Genomic DNA, 20,698 nt, shown 5'->3' on the forward strand with positions numbered 1-20,698 from the left:
AAATTTATTTTGTGCGCTTGTTGTAACCATTGTGGCATTAATTCAAAAATCATTAACTTTTTATATTTCCAAGACAACTTTTAATTTAAACTTATCTTAAAATTTCCATTGGAATTGAGATAGAGTGCTAAAATTTGGTAAACATGCGATTTGGGCCTGAACATAGATCAAATTCGAAAATGGGCTTTACCACCATATAATGGAACCCCCTCATTTTAAGTATTTCGAATATTTATTGCATATTTTTCATCGAAATTGTCTGGAATTTTGTATTCGAATGTGGTTACGGGTTGCTAACCCCCTGCAAAAAAAGTTAATATTGTTCCACATTGTGGCATGTTTCCTATATAACGGTACCGTTTTATATTTGGTATTCTGTATTTGGTATTCTGTATTTGGTATTCTGTATTTGGTATTCTATATTTGGCATTCTGATGGCTTTCCCCAATTTTTTCAACGGAATTGTTTTTTTTTTTTACTTGAAATTTCTATTGGGTGTTTGACTGCATTAACTTGCATTCGGATAGTATTCATGTAACTAGCCGAAAAAAACCTCGTCATCTTTGAGACTGTAGAAATTTCGACCATTCTGGCTAAAAATACTCCAAAATGGCAAGGCTTGTACGCCAAACAACGCTTATAGTTAACAATACAAATACAGACATACTCATAACACATCTATTGCGTAGCTCCATCTAATGGAGGTGTGTTAGAATTTGCTACAGGGCTACTAATTGAGTCATATCCTGTATGAGGAGCACAAACACACATCCCCATACTGGCAATGGACACCATTTCCCTTCGACTTAATATCAGTGATGAAGAAGTGGGTTGTTTACCATAAAGGAACAGCATGCACACATACACTCCATTCTGTTATGGCCTTTGCAGATTTTGGGGTGGATATCCAATGTGGTCAAGAGTAAAGTCATGAGTTGTTAGGATGGTGTTGAAGGTATCACATGATTATCTACTATTTAAACGCTTAACACGACACACTCTACTAAAAATGTTGGACGTAATCATGCCACTACCACTTCGAGTTAATTGTCCGTAAACGTTTTACCCTAAAAATACACAGAACTTTCTTTCATATTTGTATTTAATAACAAACAGAAAGAAAATGATGGATAATTGGCATACATAATCTATATGAGAGAAAAATTGAATAATGGCCACAGTAAATAGGTATCAAACATCAGCAAATAATCGTACATTAATTGTTTCATTTCAATATAGACAGAATTGTCGCGACGTTATTTGTTTGGGGGGACATAAGGCTACGAAACAGTAATAATGATCCTGAATATAAATCGAATCCTTATTTAATTCGTCATCTTTAATCTAAATGTAATTTAACAATAAGAAGTTTTTTTCTGGTAGAAAATATTTTCAAAAATGTTGAATGTTGTTTCACGTTCCGTTAGTAATGCCTAGAAATATTAGTCGGGGACCTAAGAAGGTATATCTATATGAAATTCTACCTGACTAAAGATTCTATTCTATAAAAACCAGTTAGGAAAAGTCAAATAACGGGCGGGACCGACTATATGATACCCTACACCACTATGCATATTTAGTAGAGTTCCCGTAACACAAGAATTTATTTATAAGAATTTATTTTAAGAATTTATTTATACCACCTATCATCATTTGGCTTTAGAGCAGTTATATTATGATGGGAAGCATATCCAACTCTGAATAGATTTTCACTAAGTTTGACGGAGACATTTTAATCTTTTACACCAAAAAAAATTGCTATAGAATGCACGAGAAGGATTATATAAAAAATATATATCGGAGCCGAGTTCCACAAAATGTAAACGTACGGGCCGAAATTCACTCCATTTGGGATGATATTAGCCATTATTTGCACAATAAACCTGAAATCGGATTAAGGGTATTAAGGAGCTACATCCAAATCTTAGTCAATCTCGATAAAATATAGCAAAGTTTTTTTTCGAACTCTGAAAGATATCTAATACCAACTATCATTGTTGTCGAATGGAAATTACAAATTTGAGGGACTTAAAAACAAAATCAGATGAAACATATATATGGGAGCTATAACTTTATCTGTACCGATTTTCTCCAAATTTGGTCTATATGCTTTTAGACTGAATTCGGTCGCAACATAAAGAAAATAATCTCAAATGAGCTAAAGAGTTGCTTTGCTTGGCCGAAAGTGGTGAGCTGCCGAATTTGGTTTTCTCCGATGAAAAACATTCGTTGTCCAGCAGTTTGTAAGCAAACAAAATGATCGTGTTTACTTGCCAAAGATGTCAGCTTCGGTTGGCCAGCAGAACTCAAGCGCCGGCTATGGTGATGGTGTGGGACGTCATAACAACCGATGGTCGCTCTCCGCTCGTATTAATCGACCGTGGCATCAGAATAAATGTCGAATATAATAGCGAAAATATTCAGGAGGGTGTGTTAAAGCCTTGGACATGCAAACATTTTCGAAGCAGATCTTTGACATTCCAACAGGACTACGCACCATCGCACACAGCATGTGCCAACCAAGAATGGTTGGCACTAAAGTGTCGATCACCTTAAGCAAGCGCTTTGCTGGGAATGGCAGCAGGGCAACATTCGGACAGCGTGTGACGGTTTCATTGAACGTTCGAACGCCATAATTCGTGCCAAATGTGACCAATTCCAACAAATCTAAACTTATTCTATAATCTGATGCTATTTCCGAAATTTTTTGCTCTCAATTTTCATTCCAAATTAAAACAAGTAAAAAAGCTATAAGTTCGGCCGGGCCGAACCTTGGATACCCTCCACCATTTGGTACAAATTTAACAATTTTCAAAAAAATAAAATCTTTTATAAATTCTGTTAAAATCTTAAAAATACCGAATGTAGCAGTAAATTAGCGTTCTTACGACGACACGCTATAACAATATTCAAATGCGAATCTTGAAAAAAATCTGTTTATAATTTAGCTAAAATCATCAAAATACCGAATATAGGGAGGAACCATGGGTGTTATAAAACGTAAACCTGCACAGACAATTTTCTGTCATAGGCTGTACTATCCATTATGAAACTTCAAATGCGAAAGTTGAAACAATTCCGGTAAATAATGTCGCTGAAATCATCAAAATACCGAATATCGGGGGGTACCGTTATATGGGGGCTATACGAAGACGTGGACCTGCATGAAGTATTTTCTGTTATAGGCTGTAGTATTCATTACGAACTTCAAGTACTAAATTTGAAATAGTTCCGGTAAATAATGTCTCTAAAATCATCAAAATACCCAATATCGGGAGGTACCGTTATATGGGGACCACACGAAGACGTAGATCTACATGACCCATTTTCAATACCAAAAGTCCTGCAGACATAATACACATTTGAGTAAAATTTTATCAACCTACTTCATTTCGTTCGGGAGCTAGAGTGATTTTCACAGACGAACAGACGGGTAGACCGACATTGATAAATCGACATAGAATTTTATGTTGGTCAAGAATATATATACTTTGTGGGGTCTAAAATGTATATTTCGAGGTGTTACAAACGGAATGACAATCTAAATATACCCTCCATACTATGGATATATTGTAACAAGTAAAAAAACATTAAGTTCGGCCGGCCAAACTTCTAATACCCCCCACCTTGAGGTAAAGGAAACATTCCATTATGCTTATTATGACCCACATTTACCAATTTTTAGACATACTCGAGGTAAAATGTGCCAAAAATCATCGGGAAATACAGCTATATGGGGCTATACAAAAAAAGTGGACCTATATATACAGTGTTTTGCCAAAAGAGCTAGAACCCATTAAAATCAACAAATACCAATTTTCAGACAAATGCATGGGGACTATACCAAAACATGGACTTATATTTACAAAGATTCGCTACACGACTTACAACTACTAATTTTCATAGAAATTCGTGAAAAATGTGGTAAAAATCATCAAAATACCGAATATCGGGAGGTACCGTTATATGGGGGCTATAACAAATCGTGAACCCATACATGTTTCGCCACCGGAGCTGGAACCTATTATGACCAACAAATACCAATTTTTAGACAAATCCGTGAAAAAATGTGGCATAAATCATCAAAATACCGGATATCGGGAGGTACCGTTATATGGGGACTATACCAAAACATGGACCGATATATCTCATTTTCAATATCAACCATCCTAGACACAATGCAAATTGCTTTGCTAAATTTTTGCACTCTACGTCAAATAATGTGGGCTGTATCGTGATTTCAACAGACAGACGGACAGGCAGACAGACTGACAGCCGGACAGACAGACGGACATCGTTAAATCGACTTCGAATTTTATGCTGATTATGAATATATATACTTTATTGGATCTACGACGAATATTTAATGATGTTACAAACGGAATGACAAAGTTAATATACCCTCCTTTCCAAGGTTGAGGGTATAAAAATTATGGCGTTTGACTTTGTTGCAGTTTTTTATCTCACGCTGTATATATGAGAGCTTCTCCCATACCTTAACCGATTTCAATATAATTTGATGAATAAATTATTGCGCCATATTCCGTTACGACTTGCACATTTCATTGAAATTGAAAATACATAACGTTTTTGTTTCATCCATTACATGAAGTGGGACGAAAATATATATCCAAATCTGAACCGATATCAATATAATTGGATTTATTTATTTTTGTACCGAATTCTTTTATTATATTATTTGAATCGGATATTCATACCAAGTTGGTGCTTAAAATACCTAACGTCTGCCAAAAATATATATATTTGAGCTACATCCAAATCTAAAGCGACTTCATATAATTTGGTTTATTTCATTGAAATTGGAGATACATAGCGTAGCATCGTGCTAACATAAACCTTCTGACATGCGGTTTTAAACGATAAATAATAGATTTGCGGAGAATTCTTTAAATGCTTGAATGTGGGTAACATATTTCAATACTTTTTTTAGGTTTCTTTATATGATATTTGGTTAGTTGTCATCAATGTAAAATGTCCTTACCTTAATAGGTAACTAAATTTTACAGTCTGCTTCTCAGTTTCTGAATGAAACATATTCCAATTAGGGACATGCACTTAAAATTATAAATGCAATTCAATAACTTAATTGGAAACCAGCGAAGATATAAGAAAATGAGGATATGATATCCTCCCAAATTTAGCATTTTCAACACAATTTTATGTTATCTAACTGAAATTCCCCAAAACTTTAAATGTCAGAATCACATGAAAAATTTACCTACCCTTTTAAAAAATTTTGAAGAAACATTGTTTTTCAAGTGATATATCAGTGCTGATGTTGTGCGAAACTTTTAAAATTGTTCGCATCAAAAAAATGTTGTTTTACATGTCAAAACCACAACTGCAGTAACATGGAATTGAAACGGAAATCTCGTACTCAGTCAATGTCATTGGGAGCACATATTTGCACAGATATACATGAAGATGAGTAGCCATTGTATTTACATATGTGCATATGTACGTATATGTGCCCATATACACATACTTATGTACAATTGAACTAGTATACTTGTACATACATACCAACATTGTTTAGATACTTTTGTCCAACTTTTTGGAGCGTTTACGTGTGGACGTACGTATCTTCACATCAGAATACATGAATAAGGATGTACTGGCCTAACGAATAAGGACAATCACAGTTCGTTTTCCATTGTTGTTGTTGAAATATGCATGTGCCATTTCTAAAGGTGTATGTGTGTGTGTGTTACTTGATTTGTATTATTTCGAGATGGCCCCCTATTTTGAAAACAATCTCAAAAGTGTCATAGCAGTTCACATTGAAAATTAAAGTGAAAAAATTAACATGATTTGGACCCACGTACGTACGTGAGATTGAATAACAATGAACATTTAAATGTTAAATTAATTAAAAGGAAGTTTTGCTTCGAAAGACAAAGAAACGTTGAAAACATGACAGCAAATTAGAAACAGAAGAAAAAAAACAGTACAACTTTTGACAGAGAATTGTCTTTGGGGCGCAGCCATTGTAAACTGCAAATGTCTTGCATCAATTTAGTTTCTATTTAAGTTTCTTTTCATTGTCACGACGTAGAATTGTCACGTCATTTTCAAAATAAATAAAAGTAGTAAAAATTTTAGAGAAGTTACAAGAAGCGTGGATAGTAGTGTCAAGATATTTTTGTTTTTGATGACTCTTGGAAGTGTGAAATAAATCGCATAATTCTGTGTTTAAATCAAGAATTCTGATATAATGGAATATATTCGATAAAAAGCCCTTTACGTAAAAGATGTCCGTCTAATGATATCGTGTATATTGTGTAAAAATGGCCCCAAATGTCGTGTCCCGTCTGAAATATACCTCAAGCCATTTCTTATCTTATCTTATATATAATAGATTCTTGACAGAATGGTTTCTAGTTCATATTTTTTTAAGGGGTCGGCTCAGAATTGGATAACTATCCAATATACATGTTTCCAAGATTAGCTATGACTCCGACAATAAAACTAATTCATTGTTTTTATACCCTACAACACATAGTGGTAAGGGTATTGTGTCTTTGTGCAGTTGTTTGAAATGGAGAAGGAAGCGAGATAGACCCACATTTACTTTTGAGGATCTTCAAAGAATCACCTTTTGAGTTAATTTATGCACATCAGTCCGTTCGTCCGTCGGTCTGTTCATGTATTTTTGTAAACATTTATTATCCGAAATTGTCGACAATCGGTTCAAATTTAGATGTAGCTTCTATATATATCTTTAACCGATTTCGGGTTAATTGTGCATCAAATTGCAAATATCAGTCCAAATGAATTTTGGCACATACGACCGAATTCACACCAGAAGCAAGCACATCAAATTTGAAGAAAATCGGTTCAGATATAGCTATAGGTCCCACATACACAGGGTGAGATAAAAAAACTGCAACTAATTTCAGACTACTGTCATTTCTAAGCCACTCGTCCGACAGCTGTTAAAGTTATTTCAGTGACAGCTCATTATATTGTTTACAAGCGTACAAAAGCATTTTGGTGAGAATTTTCCAGAAAAAAGTTATTCGTGATGGAATTCAAGCGTGATAGTGTGACTTCTTTATATATATGTCTGGAAAACCACAAGTGGCTATCGTTAGAGCACTCCAGCTTTTAAATGTGAAGTAATATGTTGTGTCTTGGCTCGTTACAGCGATACTGGTAGAGTAGCCCAACGTCAAGGAAGTGGATGGAAGAAAACAGTAACATCAGCAGAAATGGTTCGAAAAGTAAAGAAGAGACTTGATCGAAAGCCGCGACGCAGTGGCCGAAAAATTACTCGTGAGCTGAACATATCGCAATATTCTATTCGACAAATATTGAAAAATGAGAAAAATGAGAAAAATGATCACGCTACAGGTCGCAATTATGATCCGATCCTTACGAAATTTTGCACGAAGGTGGGGTTAGGGTCAGAATAGCCTTTTTCTTTTTGAGATGATCGCCAAATGTTTAGGGGTTTAAATGGACCAAATACTGAAAAAATGTCGGATTTTGCAGTAGCTATACAGGTCGCAATTATAGACCAATCGATGAGGAATTTCGCATGTAGCTAGAGTTTAGGGCGGGGAAGAAGCTTACCAGTTTGGGTGGTCATCGGATAATATTTAGCGGGTAAAATTGACCATATCTTTTGTGTTGAAAAAATTTAAAATTTTTCATTAAACCATGAGTTTTTTAAATCCCGGCGAAATCACAAAGTCATGACAAGGTTACTTCTGATCTTTACATTGATGTTAACATCCAACAAATCGGATATATAGCAAAATATGTGCGATATATATGTCTATCAAAGAAGATATGCTTGAAAGATCTCTTATATGTCGAGAACGGCTGAACTGATTTCGACAGTTCTCATTAATTCAGAATGGCCTCTTGGCAGGACAGAAAAAACGTCTAAAAAAATCGCATAAAAATTTTTTTCTAAAGATGAAAATATTGGTTTTGTAACATTTTGTCATATTTTTTCAAATTTGTCATATTTTTGGCATATTTTCATTTTGAATTAAACATTTGGTAATATTTTTACAGCTAACAAAACTAAGTAGTTAGGATATCATATACAGATCGCATTTATGGCCGGATCCTTACGAAATTTTGCATGGGGATAATATGAGGGTCAGAATAGTGGCCTACTCTTTTTGGAGGTGATCGCTATATATTTAGGGGTCGAAATGAACCAAAAAACTGCAAAATTGTCAGCATGTCGTAATTATCGCCCGATACTCATACATATTTGAATGGGGGTTACCGCACATTGCAAAAGCCAAGCAGTTTCGAATGGCCATACAAAAATATCCAATGTGTGAAATAGTTTGTCAACTTTTGTAGACTAAATACGAAAATGTCCATTCCAGCGACTTTTTGGAGAATTCACAAATACAGGAAAGACGCACTTCTGACTATTTCGTTAACGCTGATTTCGTTGAAGAATATAGTCAAATGTCTGTATATTATATAGATGCGTTTCAGTCAAAAACCAATAATAAATGTTAATCTTTTGCCACTTCTGAGAGATTATAGGTCTTTGGGAAATATTGGTTCGTTTAAGTTGCTATTATTCGAAAATTAGAGAACGAAACATGATGGTTTTCTTTTATTATTTGTCACAATATCTTGTAGAGTTCTTTCGAGTATCTCGCCTGTATAAACTGTATGCTTTATTATAGTGTTGCAGGGTATTCAACGGTCGGCCCTGCTCGACTGTAACCTTTGCTTACTTGTTTTATATTGTCCTTTATGAACGTAAGACAATCCCACTCTGTCTTAAGTGAATATCCGTTAGAGAATGTGCGATTCATCGTACATTTTTAAATTGACTAACTAACTAAGCTTTGTTTTTTAGTTTCACAATTAATTAATTATTTATATTAGTTGTTTTTAAAATGTTGGCTTACATTCTTATTCCAATTGACCGAAATTTGGAATTTCAATGAATTGCAAAAAATAAAATTTTCGATACGATATAATTTTAGTTATTATATATTAATCTCCATATATATTCTTATAATTAACTTTCAAGTTAGTTAAAAGGCGACATATTATCAGATATTCTCAATTATGAACTCAATATATGGACGACTTTGTACTCCCTACATATTATTCAATAAATATTTTTTTCCAAATTTTTAAAATCAAATTTATCATATTCCTAATATGTAGTTTTGTAAATTTACTTAAATTTGCTCAAACTAAATAACCTAATTTCATAAATGACATCATTTCACCCAAATAACATTTCTTAATACAATAATGTTCTCTTTTGCTGCAACATTTGTAGAAGATAACAATAAAATCAGCAAAAATAACAACAAAACTATTTTAGTACAAAAATGAAAAGCAAAGCAAAAGTTCTTTTTCTGATGATGCTCATAAAGTCACATAAATCCCAAATCATATATCACGTTCAATAAAGAACAAATTGAAAAGCAAATATTACATCCTCCCAAAAAAGGGGTCAAACTTAATAGATAAAGTTTCGGTTCATACATCTTTTGCTCATACATGTTCACAGTGTTTTCTATGGCACATACATAGTTTAAATGTATGTATGGATGAGGGGTCAAGATGTAAACGAGGAACGTAAAAAATTGGTTCATTGTTTTTTTTTTTTTTTTTTTTTTTTGTATAAAGAAGATTGATAAACTATTTCCCTTTCTATAATATTCCTCAAAAATGTAAGTAAGTAAATGTAAGTATTCGGCAAAAATGTAGTGCTAGCCGGGAACCTGTGTTCTTGTACATTACATCGAGAACACCTTCGAAAGTTTTCATTTCAAATCCAAGGCAGGCGATCATACAGTTGATACCCTAAACATTTATCAGAGGGATCGAAGCTGAACATATTTCGCAGATATCTATATCTAACGGTAACTTAACATTAAAATACCTTACTTGAGGTTTTGATTATATATGACATCAAATATGAAATATAATACTTCGCCGCGGTCTATTAAATATTAAGAGCTGATCAGTTTGAAATTGAATTGGACATATACATGGAACATTAATAAAAACCGACAGATATATTTTAGATTAAATGGAATGAAAAATAATTGGAAATTAGTACTTATTTGTACAACTTGGTACTGAATTTGGTAAAATTTGTATTTAGGCGAACCGATCGGATTGGAATCCAGAAATTTGGAATTAGGATTACTCTGGGAGTGTAGGATTGAGGTATGTAGGAAGCTTTGGAAATTCCAACTTCTGTGTACTAAATATTACTAAATTTGGGCCAATTTGGATTTGGGTGAGCTGGAAGCACTAAATTCGGTAGGGAGTGTAAGAACAGAACTGAAAATATAAATGTTTTTATTGGGATCCCTTTGAATGTCTATATTTCTTTTATATAAGTAGGTCGATTTCCCAATACGTACTATAACGTTTACCAAAAGTACTAAATTTTATATATTGAGCTCAGAAAGAGCTAGAATTGTGCATTTTATACCCTACACCATAGAATGGAGTGTATATTAAGTTTGTCATTCCGTTTGTAACACCTCGAAATATACATTTTAGACCCCACAAAGTACATCTATTCTTAATCTATGTCGATGTAGCGATGTCCGTCCGCCTGTACGTCGCTCTAGCTTCCGAACGAAATGAAGTAGGTTCATAAAATTTTACTCAAATGTATATTATGTCTGCAGGACTTTTGAGGTTCAAAATGGGCTATGTAGTTCCCCGTTATGTTATAGCTCGCTATTTTCGGTATTTTGGTGATTTATGCGACATTATTCACCGGAAATGTTTCAAATTTGGTATTTGAAGTTCGCAGTGGATACTACAGTCTATGACAGAAAATTGACTGTGCAGATCCACGTCTTCGTATAGCTCCCATATAACTGTACCTTCCCAAAATTCCGTATTTTGATGATTTTTGCGACATCATTCACTGCAATTATTTCAAATTTGGTATTTGAAGTTCGTAATGGATACTATAGCCTATGACAGAAAAATGTCTGTGTAGATCCACGTTTTGGTATATCCCTCTACAATGGCACCTCCCTATATTTGGTATTTTGATGATTTTAGCTACATTATTCACTGTTTCTCTTTTAAAGTTTCGCATTTGAATATTGTAATGGCTTATGTCAAAAGTTGCCTATGCCGGACCATATTTGGTATTTTGATGATTTAAGCTACATTATTCACTGTTTCTCTTTTAAAGTTTCGCATTTGAATATTGTAATGGCTTATGTCAACAGTTGCCTATGCAGGTCCATGTCGTCGTATAGACCCTAATATAACGGCTGCATTCGGTATTTTTATGATTTTAACCGAATTCTTAACGGATTTTTTTTTTTTTTTTTTTTTGAAAATTACAAAATTCGTTCCAAATGGTGGAGGGTATTCAAAGTTTTGCCCGGTCCGGTATTTTTCACTTGTTGGTGTTAAAATCACTGGGAAATACATGAAATATATTTATTTTTTACAATATACGAGAAATGCAAGGCTACATATACCCATGGTACAATGGTAGGCTAAATTGTAAAATTTTGCAAGTAAAGAGGCTTACCTGTGTGGGTTCTAATATCAGAATTGCTAGCAAAACAAATGCAAAAAGTTGTTTATTGTCAAATAAAAAACAACTTGTTGCATTGATTTTGAATGTTGAACAAAAAACGCAAAAATTGAAGAAAAGGTCTATAATTCTTTTCAAAATTATGTTCTATATTTCTCTAAAGATTTATTTCGCTACAAAAAGTGTACTTTTTGTCCATACATACTTGTAATAGGCATTTTGATAAAAACATGTTGAGCCAGACAAATAAAAAAATTTAAATCGATTTATTTCAGTGCCCTACCTTGATTTTATTGTACTATGCAAACACCCATTTTATTGACGTATAATTATAGGTCACAAAAAAGATGGTCAAATATAGAAATTTTGTGTTAACATATTTTCATCGAATTCGAAATAATATGTAACGGAGACTTATCTCAAAATTTTTTTGCATGAGACGGGCTTAAATAAATTCTTCTGTGGTTTTCGCAATGAAACTTTCCTGTATTCTCAAAATCAATCGAAAATTTCAAAACGTCGCTGACATGTTATTTTTATTCGAAAAAACAATACATCAGCTGTGGACTTTATTGCCATCAATTACTGTACAACAGCTGCAAGATAATTGAAAATGTTTAGAAAAAAGTGTTTAACAATATATGCCGAGACTAAGGGCTCAATACGCAAAGGAACAAAAACAGCAGTACGATGGTGTACCACCCTTCGCCCAAAACAAAAAACAGGAAACAAACAAACGTTTGTCAGTCAGTCATCCTGCCAACAAATTGATTGAATATTAATAGAGCCATTAAATACAGTATGGAATGCACGCTACTCTGGAAATAATAGAGTGGCCATAAATTACGCACAAATGTCACGAACATTGCCATCGGTTATTCCAATGCGGCAGTGTAAACGTTATGAAGAGTTGTAATTGATATGCCTACAAGGAGCCCCTTATGCTTCTATTTCGGGTGATTTCGATTTGATAGTTAAGAAAAATATACGTTTGTTGCCATAACAACGATAAAAGGCAGATCCTGACACACACACAAAGGAACACGTGTTAACAATTGCTAAAGTTATAAATAAGAGAGGGAGTAAATTTGAGCATTGTTAGTATCATTAACTTTAATCAATTTTCCTATTTGAAAAAAGAAGTATTTTTAGAATTATTAAAGATATGAGAATTTATGCCATCTTTGTACGTCGATAGAAATATTTTGAATACTTTTTTTTTGGAAATATCAAGCAATCAAAAGCTAAATTCCGCCACCGGAGCAGGAACGCTTTACGAGCTACAAATATCATTTTATAGACAAATCCGTAAAAAATGTGGCGAAAATCATATCGAGAGGTACCCTTATGTGGGTACTATACAAACCGTGCACCTATATGCACAATGTTCCGCCACAAGAGCTAGAACCCATTTCGAACTACAAATGCCACCGGAGCAGGAACGCTTTACAAGCTACAAATATAATTTTTTAGACAAATCCGTAAAAATTGTGGCGAAAATCATATCGAAAGGTACCCTTATATGGGTACTATACAAATCGTGAACTTATATGCACAATGTTTCGCCATAAGAGCTAGAACCCATTTCGAACAACAAATACCAAATTTTGGAAAAATTCGTAAAAAATGTATATAAAACCATCAAAGCTCCGATTATCAGGAGGCACCGTTATATGGGGACTATATGAAATCGTGGACCGATATATCACATTTTCAATACCAACCATCCTAAACACAATACAACTTATTGAACCGAATTTTGAAGATCTATGTCGAATAATGTGGGCTGTATCGTGATTTCAACAGACGAACAAACAGAGGTACATCGTTAAATCGACCTAGAGCTCTGTGCTGATGTTAGAGATGTTACAAGCGGAGTGACAAAGTTAATATACCCCCCTTTGAAGGTGAAGGGTATAATAGAAATACGGCTAAAATCGCAAGAATATCAGCTATTTGGGGGTACCGCCTTATAAGTAATAAAATAAATAATTAGCCCATTACAACAACTTTCCGCCACAGAAGACAGAACCCATTAAAAACTTTACATACCTATTCCCCTGGCTAGTCCCTAATCATAACACCGAACATGAAGTACGATGTGGCAATGATCTATCACAGGAGGTATGAATGGGTTCAGGTGATCTCACAGACTTGTTTCTAGTCTTAATGGGATCATATACAAATTGGATGGAAATTGGCACAAATATATCAAATTTAAGAAATAGGTAAATCGGGTAAGATAGATAAGATAATGTTCATTCGATTTGTTATTTTGGTACCAGATATCTGGAAAATGTTATCGATATCGGTTCAGATTTGAATATAGTTTTCACATATATCTTAATCCAATTTTAATAAATATAATTATGCCCAAATTGGATATTCAACAAAATCTTTCCATTTAGTTAAACTCTTATAGAACCCAAAAACTATATATATTTTTGAACAGCATAAAATTCTGCGGTGATGTATGTCGGTCTGTCCCTCCGTCTGTGGAAATCACTCTAGCTGCCCAACGAATTGAAGTAGGTTGATAAAATCCCACTCAGATGTGAGTTTGTTCTGCAGGACTTTTGGTATTGAAAATGGGCTATATAAGTCCACGTTTTGGTGTAGCGCCCATATAACGGTAACTCCCTATATTCGAAATTTTGATGATTTAAGCGACGTTATTCACAGGAATTGTTTCAAAATTCGCACTTGCACTTCGTAACAGGTACTACAGCTTGTGAAAGAAATCTGCGTAGCAATGTTTTCGTATAGCCCCCATATAACGGTACCTCTCTATATTCCCCATATAACGGTACCTCTCTATATTTTTGTGATTATAGCGACATTATTCACCGAAATTGTTTCAAATTTCGTATTTGAAGTTCTTAACGGGTAGTGCAAGGTATAACAGAAATATTTCTATGCAGGCCCACATCTTCGTATGGGCCCCATATAACGATACCTACCTATATTCGGTAATTCGCTGATTATAGCGACATTATTCACCGAAATTGTTTCAAATTTCGTTTGCAGTTCGTAACGGGTAGTCTGTCTATGTGAGTCCAGGTTTTCGTATATCCCCCATATATCGACACCTCCCTGTATTCGGTATTTCGATGATTTTAGTCAAATTATTCACCGAGATTATTTCAAATTTCTTATTTGAAGTTCGTAATGATGTTCCTATAGTGTGATTTCTATATAATTGGCTGGAAAACCACAAGTGGATATCGTAAGAGCACTTCAGTATTTTCGTGTGAATAAATCTTTTGTGGCTCGTACCATAGTTCGTTACCGTGATACTGGTAGCGTAGTCCGACGTTAAGGAAGTGGACGGAAGAAACAGCAAAATCAGCAGAATTAATTCGAAAAGTGAAGAAGCGACTTGATCGAAATCCGCAATATTCCATTTGGCTAATATTGAAAAATGAGCTCGGGGTAAAATTGAAATTCCCAAAAATGCAAGAACTTACACCGCAACAAAAATAAAATAGACTCAAAAAAGCTTAAGAGTTGCTTCGCTTGGCCGAAAGTGGTGACCTGGCAAATTTGATTTTCTCCGATGAGAAAACATTCGTTGCCCAAACAAAATGATCGTGGTTACTTGCCAAAGAGGTCAACTGAAAATGTGCACCTGTGATGGTGTGGGCCGCTACAACAGCGGATGGTCGCTTTCCGCTCCTATTAACCGAATGATGCATCAGAATAAATGCCGAATATTATCGCGAAAATATTTTAGAGGGTGTATTAAAGCCTTGGGCACGCAAACATTTTGGCCGCAGACATTGGACATTCCAACAGGACTCAGCACCATCGCACTCAGCACGCGCCACCCAAACATAGTTACAAAATAAGGTACCTCGCTTCATTTCCAGCGCACAATGGCCACCAAAACCTCCAGATACCAATCCGTTGGACTATTGTGTCTGGAGTATTTTGGAAAGCAAGGTTGGCACTAAAAAATACCAACGTGTCAATCACCTCAAGCAAGCGCTTCGCCGGGAGTGGGCCAAAATACCGCAGAGAAACATTTGGGCAGCGTGTGACGGTTTCATTGGCCGTTTGAAGGCCATAATTCGTGCCAAATGTGACCTTTTCGATAAAATCTAAACTTATTCTAAAATTTGATTCTATTTCCGACATTTTTTGCTTTCATTCAATAAAACAAAAAAAAAAAAAATGTAAAAATTATGGCGTTTGACTTTGTTGCAGTTTTTTTTATCTCACTCTGTATACCCATATGGCTGTTGGTATAAACAAACCATTAAATATTGTGTTAGAACAACTGATTCTCCCACAATTTATAATTGTGTTTTATTGCTCAAAGTTCCAATTTAGTATAAACATGGAATTGTTAAAAAAATATATATAAAGAAAGGAATATTAATTGAGAATCAATAAAAATAGAAAATAAAATAGAATCTCAAGAACTCTCCTATCGTGAAACAATACTTTTTATAAACCTACATGTCTTACTTGGCTATACTTCCCCTATTTAACCCATCTAATATAGTTGGCTTACACTCAATCATTCTCAGCGACATTACAACAATGTGTAGTTATGGTATAAACTGTGGCTAAAAATACCGGTTCACACGGAAATAATAGTTGTTTAAGCGACAAACACACAGCCGTACTGTCGTGGTTAGACAAATACAACAATGTACATATTATGAATATTTTACTTACTGGTAATTTGCGAGTATGAAGGCTCTGGGAACTAGTTTATTTGAAACCAGATATAAAAGTTTAGATTTATTTGTGGAAATACAAGGTTTATAGTTAAGTTTCCTATATCATAATGCTTAATCTTATTTGTTTTTTTATTTTTTTTTTTTTCACAGAACTTACACTACCAAAAACCCTAATCCACTCACAGACACTGATATGTATGATTTACGAAATAAAATCATGGGTATTTTCTTCAAAGTTGTCTTTACTTTCGATTAAAACAACTATTTTATATAACACTTGTACGACTATTTTAATCAATACTTTGTTTTCGGCAGATTTTCAATGATTTTTTTCTTAGCCACGAAAATTTGTCGGCTTTTGTTTTCAGGAAAATTTCTTGTAAACACTTTTACAAATCCTTTTATTTGTTATTCTTTTGCCTTCTGTTTTAACACTCCATTTGTCCACACACGTTGAGCACAAAAGGAAATTGAGAAAAACCAGTACCAGTCAAAGTTTTCTTTTTTCTGTCAATAACCTTTCAGTGCATGGAGAAAAGGGTGTTTTTCCGTGGGAGAGAGTTTCATTATCTGGCTTAGCGTAGGTCAAGAGCTTTAGCGAAAGCTTACGCCATTTCGAAGCTTCAAAGTTTTTAATGAAAACGTGTTGAAGTAAGGGAGCTGTAGACGTAGCGTTTTTTCTTTGTTTTGAAGTGGTTTTATGCACATTGAAATATTAGAGGTTTTTCATGTCAAGGAATTTTATTTCTATCGGGCTTTATCCAACCTTATTTATAAATATAGATAATAAGCGTCTATATAATATGAACGTTCTTATTATTAACAAGTAAAAAAGATGTAAGTTCAGCCGGGCCGAACTTTGAATACCCACAACCATTTTGAAAGAAATTGGCAATTTTCAAAAAAAAAAAAAAAAAAAAAAAAATCAGTAAAGAAAGTCTTAAAGTCGGGCGGGGCCGACTTTATGATACCCTACACCACTTTGCTAATTTAGTAGAGCTCCACGTAACAATTAAAAGTTTTTATGTTTTATCATACACGCTATGATTATTATTATAATTTAAAGTTCAAAGGACTAAATATTCCGAAGCATTTGTATCTTTTAATTTCGGACTTGTATTGCCCATTTGGTGCAAAATTAATTCTAAATCAGATAAAGATATATATGGGAGCTAAATCCAAATCTGAACCGATCTCGATAAAATTTGGCAAAGATATTTCTGAGCTGTATTTGATATATTTCCCTGAATATCGTTGTTACGGAGTGCATATTACGGCTGTGGGTAAGAAATATGACAAATCGGATGAACAGTATATATGGGAGCTATAGCTATATCTGAACCGATCTTCACCAAATTTGACATACTAGCTTCCCAATTCGGTCGTGAGTGCCAAATTTCATCCCATTTGGGCAAATATTAGACGTTTGGTGCACAATCAAAGGTAAATCGGGCGAAGTTATATATGGGAGCTATATCCAAATCTGAACCGATCTCGATAAAATTTAGCAAATGTATTTCTGAGCTGTATTTGATATATTTCCCCGAATTTTGTTGTTACAGAGTGCATATTACGGTGCGGAGGACAAAAATAACAAATCGGATAAACAATATATATGGGAGCTATAGCTATATCTGAACCGATTTCGATCAAATTTGGCATACTTATTTTTAGGTCCAATCTGATCGTACGCGAAAAATTCCATACTACTCGGACTGATATTACACGTTTGATGCACAATAAAAGGCAAATCGGACGAAGATATATATGGGAGCTATATCTAAATTTTGACCGATTATCTCCAATTTAAATAGGGTTCGTCCTTGGGCCAAACAAATGATTTGTGCAAAATTTCATCATAACAAACATTTCATCGTAACAAATAAAACTATATATTGGGGATTTGTATGAAATAAATCATAACTACTATTTTTGTTATTGATTGAATATTATGTCTTTAGAACAGCTTAATTTGAAATCGGATGTAACAAATATATTGAATCTATATCTTAATCTCAATCTTTTTCTACTAAATTGGACACGGCCACAAGTTCTGCACAAAATTTACCACAATGTGGAACTATATAAATAATTGCTACTAGCGTTTCTGCGTAATAGGAACTAAAACTACCAAAATTTCCAGAATTAATGGAAAAATGACTATACTGAAAAATAGTGAAATCGGGGTTAATATAGGGACTATGAATTAAAACTAAGAATTAACAAGTAAAAAAGCAGTAAGTTCGGCCAGGCCGAACTTTGAATACCCTCCACCATTTGGAACGAATTTGGAAATTTTCAAAAAATAAAAACCCGTTAAAAATTTTGTTAAAATCTTTAAAAATACCGAATACAGCCATTATTTTGGTGTCTCTACGACGTGTTGTTTGTCATAAGCCATTACCATATTCAAATTCGAAACATGAAATAAACGATGAATAATGTAGCTAAAACCATCAAAATGTCGTATATAGGGAGGTGCCGTTTTATCGGAGCTATAAGAAGACATGGACCTGCATAGACAATTTTCTGTCACAGGCTGTAGCATCCGACAATCATCTCAAACAATTTCGGTATTGTACCTAAACTCGTCAAAATACCGAATATAGGAAGGCACTGATATATTGGGCCTATACGAAGATCTGGACCTGCATACACAATTTTCTGTCACAAACTGTAGTTCCCATTACGAACTCTAAATACGTAATTTGAAACAATTCCGGTGAATAATGACGCTAAAATCATCAAAATACCGAATATCAGGAGGTACCGTTATATGGGGGCTATACGAAGACGTGGACCTGCAGTATCCATTTCGAACTTCAAATACCAAAATTGAAACTAATTCGTTTAATAATGTCGCTAAAATCATCAAAATACCGAATATAGGGAGGTACGTTATATGGGGGCTATACGAAGACGTGGACCTGCACAGACAATTTTCTGTCTTAGGCTGTAGTATTCATTACGCACTTCAAATACCAAATTTTAAACAATTCCGGTTAATACTGTCGCTAAAATCCATGTGTGTAAAATTTTAGCCTTCTATCTCAATTCGTTCAAAAGATAGCCTGATTACAACAGACAGACAGACAGTCGGATATGGCTAAATCGACTTAGAATTTTACGCTGATCAAGAATATATATACTTTGTTGGGTCTGACATGAGTATTTCGAGGAGTTACAAACGGAATGACAAAGTTAATATACCCTCCATAGTATGGTGGAGGGTATACAAATGGGAGAAGGTAGATATAAAAAATTTTGGCAAAAAAACGCGAAATTCTGTTGAGGGTATAGTATAATAAGCGAATACTATCTAATCCACTAAAGTTTTTAAAAAAACCAGACTGGCTGGTATACAGTGAAATTTAAAAAAAAAACTAATAAATTTTAGTAAAATAAAAAATAATTTTTACAAAGAAAACATTTTGCATTTTTTTAGTGTGCATATTTTGTTTAGAGATGAACAATAAAAATTGATCCATAATATTGTTTCCTTTGACAGAAGTATTTGACGTAGAACGAAAATTAGAATACAGGGTAAGATAAACAACTGCTTTAAAGTCAAACGCAATACTTTTTACATTTTTTTAAAATTTGATTGAATGAAAGCAAAAAATGTCGTAAATAGCATCAAATGTTAGAATATGTTTAGATTTGTTCGAATTTGTCGCCTTTGGCACGAATTATGGCCTTCAAACGGCCAAAGAAATCGTCACACGCTGCCCGAATGTTTCTCTGCATTATTTTGATTCATTACTGGTGAAGCGCTTGCTTGAGGTGATCGGCACTTTGGTATTTGTTAGTGCCAACCTTGCTTTCCAAAATACTCTAGACTCAATATTCCAACGAATTGGTATCCGGAGATTTTGGTAGTCATTGTGCGCTGCAAATTGAGCGAGGAACCTCATTTTGTAACCATTCTTTGGTGGCGCGTGTTGAGTGCGATGGTGCTGAGTCCTGTTGGAATGTCCAAGGTCTGCGGCCAAAATGGCCCATACCATCACCATGGCCGGCGCTTGAGTTATGGTGGCCAACGGAAGGTGCACATTTTCAGCTGACCTCTTTGGCAAGTAAACACGATAATTTTATTTGTTTACTAACTTCTGGACAACGAATGTTTTCGGAGAAAACCAGTTCACCTCTATCGGTCAAGCGAGGAGCAACTCTTTAGCTCTTTTGAGTCCATTTTCTTTCTGTAGCGGTGTAAGTTCTTGAATTTTTGGAATTTCAATGGCTTTACCCCAAGCTTTTCAATATTTGGCGAATGAAATATTGCGTTATGTTTAACTTACGAGCCATTTTTCGGCCACTGCGAGGCGGGTTTCGATCAAGTACCTTCTTTATTTTTCGAGCCATTTCTGCTGATGATGGTGCTTTCTTCCGTACACTTCCTTGATGTCAGGCTTCCCTACAAGTATCATGGTTACGAGCGATGGTACGAGAAACAAAAGATTTATTCACA

General features: G+C 34.4%; 2 protein-coding genes across 3 annotated transcripts in view; both read right to left on the minus strand.

Moving 5' to 3' along the window:
• LOC101889617 (complexin) overlaps positions 1-20,698 on the minus strand; it is a 636,740-nt gene that overhangs the window by 613,831 nt on the left and 2,211 nt on the right. Inside the window, exon 1 of one of the 2 annotated variants that reach the window (XM_059126576.1) lies at positions 16,226-16,344. The exons of the other annotated variant lie outside the window; for it this stretch is intronic. The gene's annotated coding sequence lies outside the window, so the exon portion shown is untranslated. Of the gene's footprint in view, positions 1-16,225; positions 16,345-20,698 lie in introns of those variants that run through there. 2 annotated transcript variants of the gene reach the window in all.
• LOC101901327 (odorant receptor 82a) overlaps positions 1-20,698 on the minus strand; it is a 330,365-nt gene that overhangs the window by 210,144 nt on the left and 99,523 nt on the right. The gene's annotated exons all lie outside the window — the stretch shown is intronic.

This window comes from Musca domestica, unplaced genomic scaffold (genome assembly GCF_030504385.1).
Source record: "Musca domestica strain aabys unplaced genomic scaffold, Musca_domestica.polishedcontigs.V.1.1 4, whole genome shotgun sequence".
In the NCBI taxonomy this organism is placed as follows: domain Eukaryota; kingdom Metazoa; phylum Arthropoda; class Insecta; order Diptera; family Muscidae; genus Musca; species Musca domestica.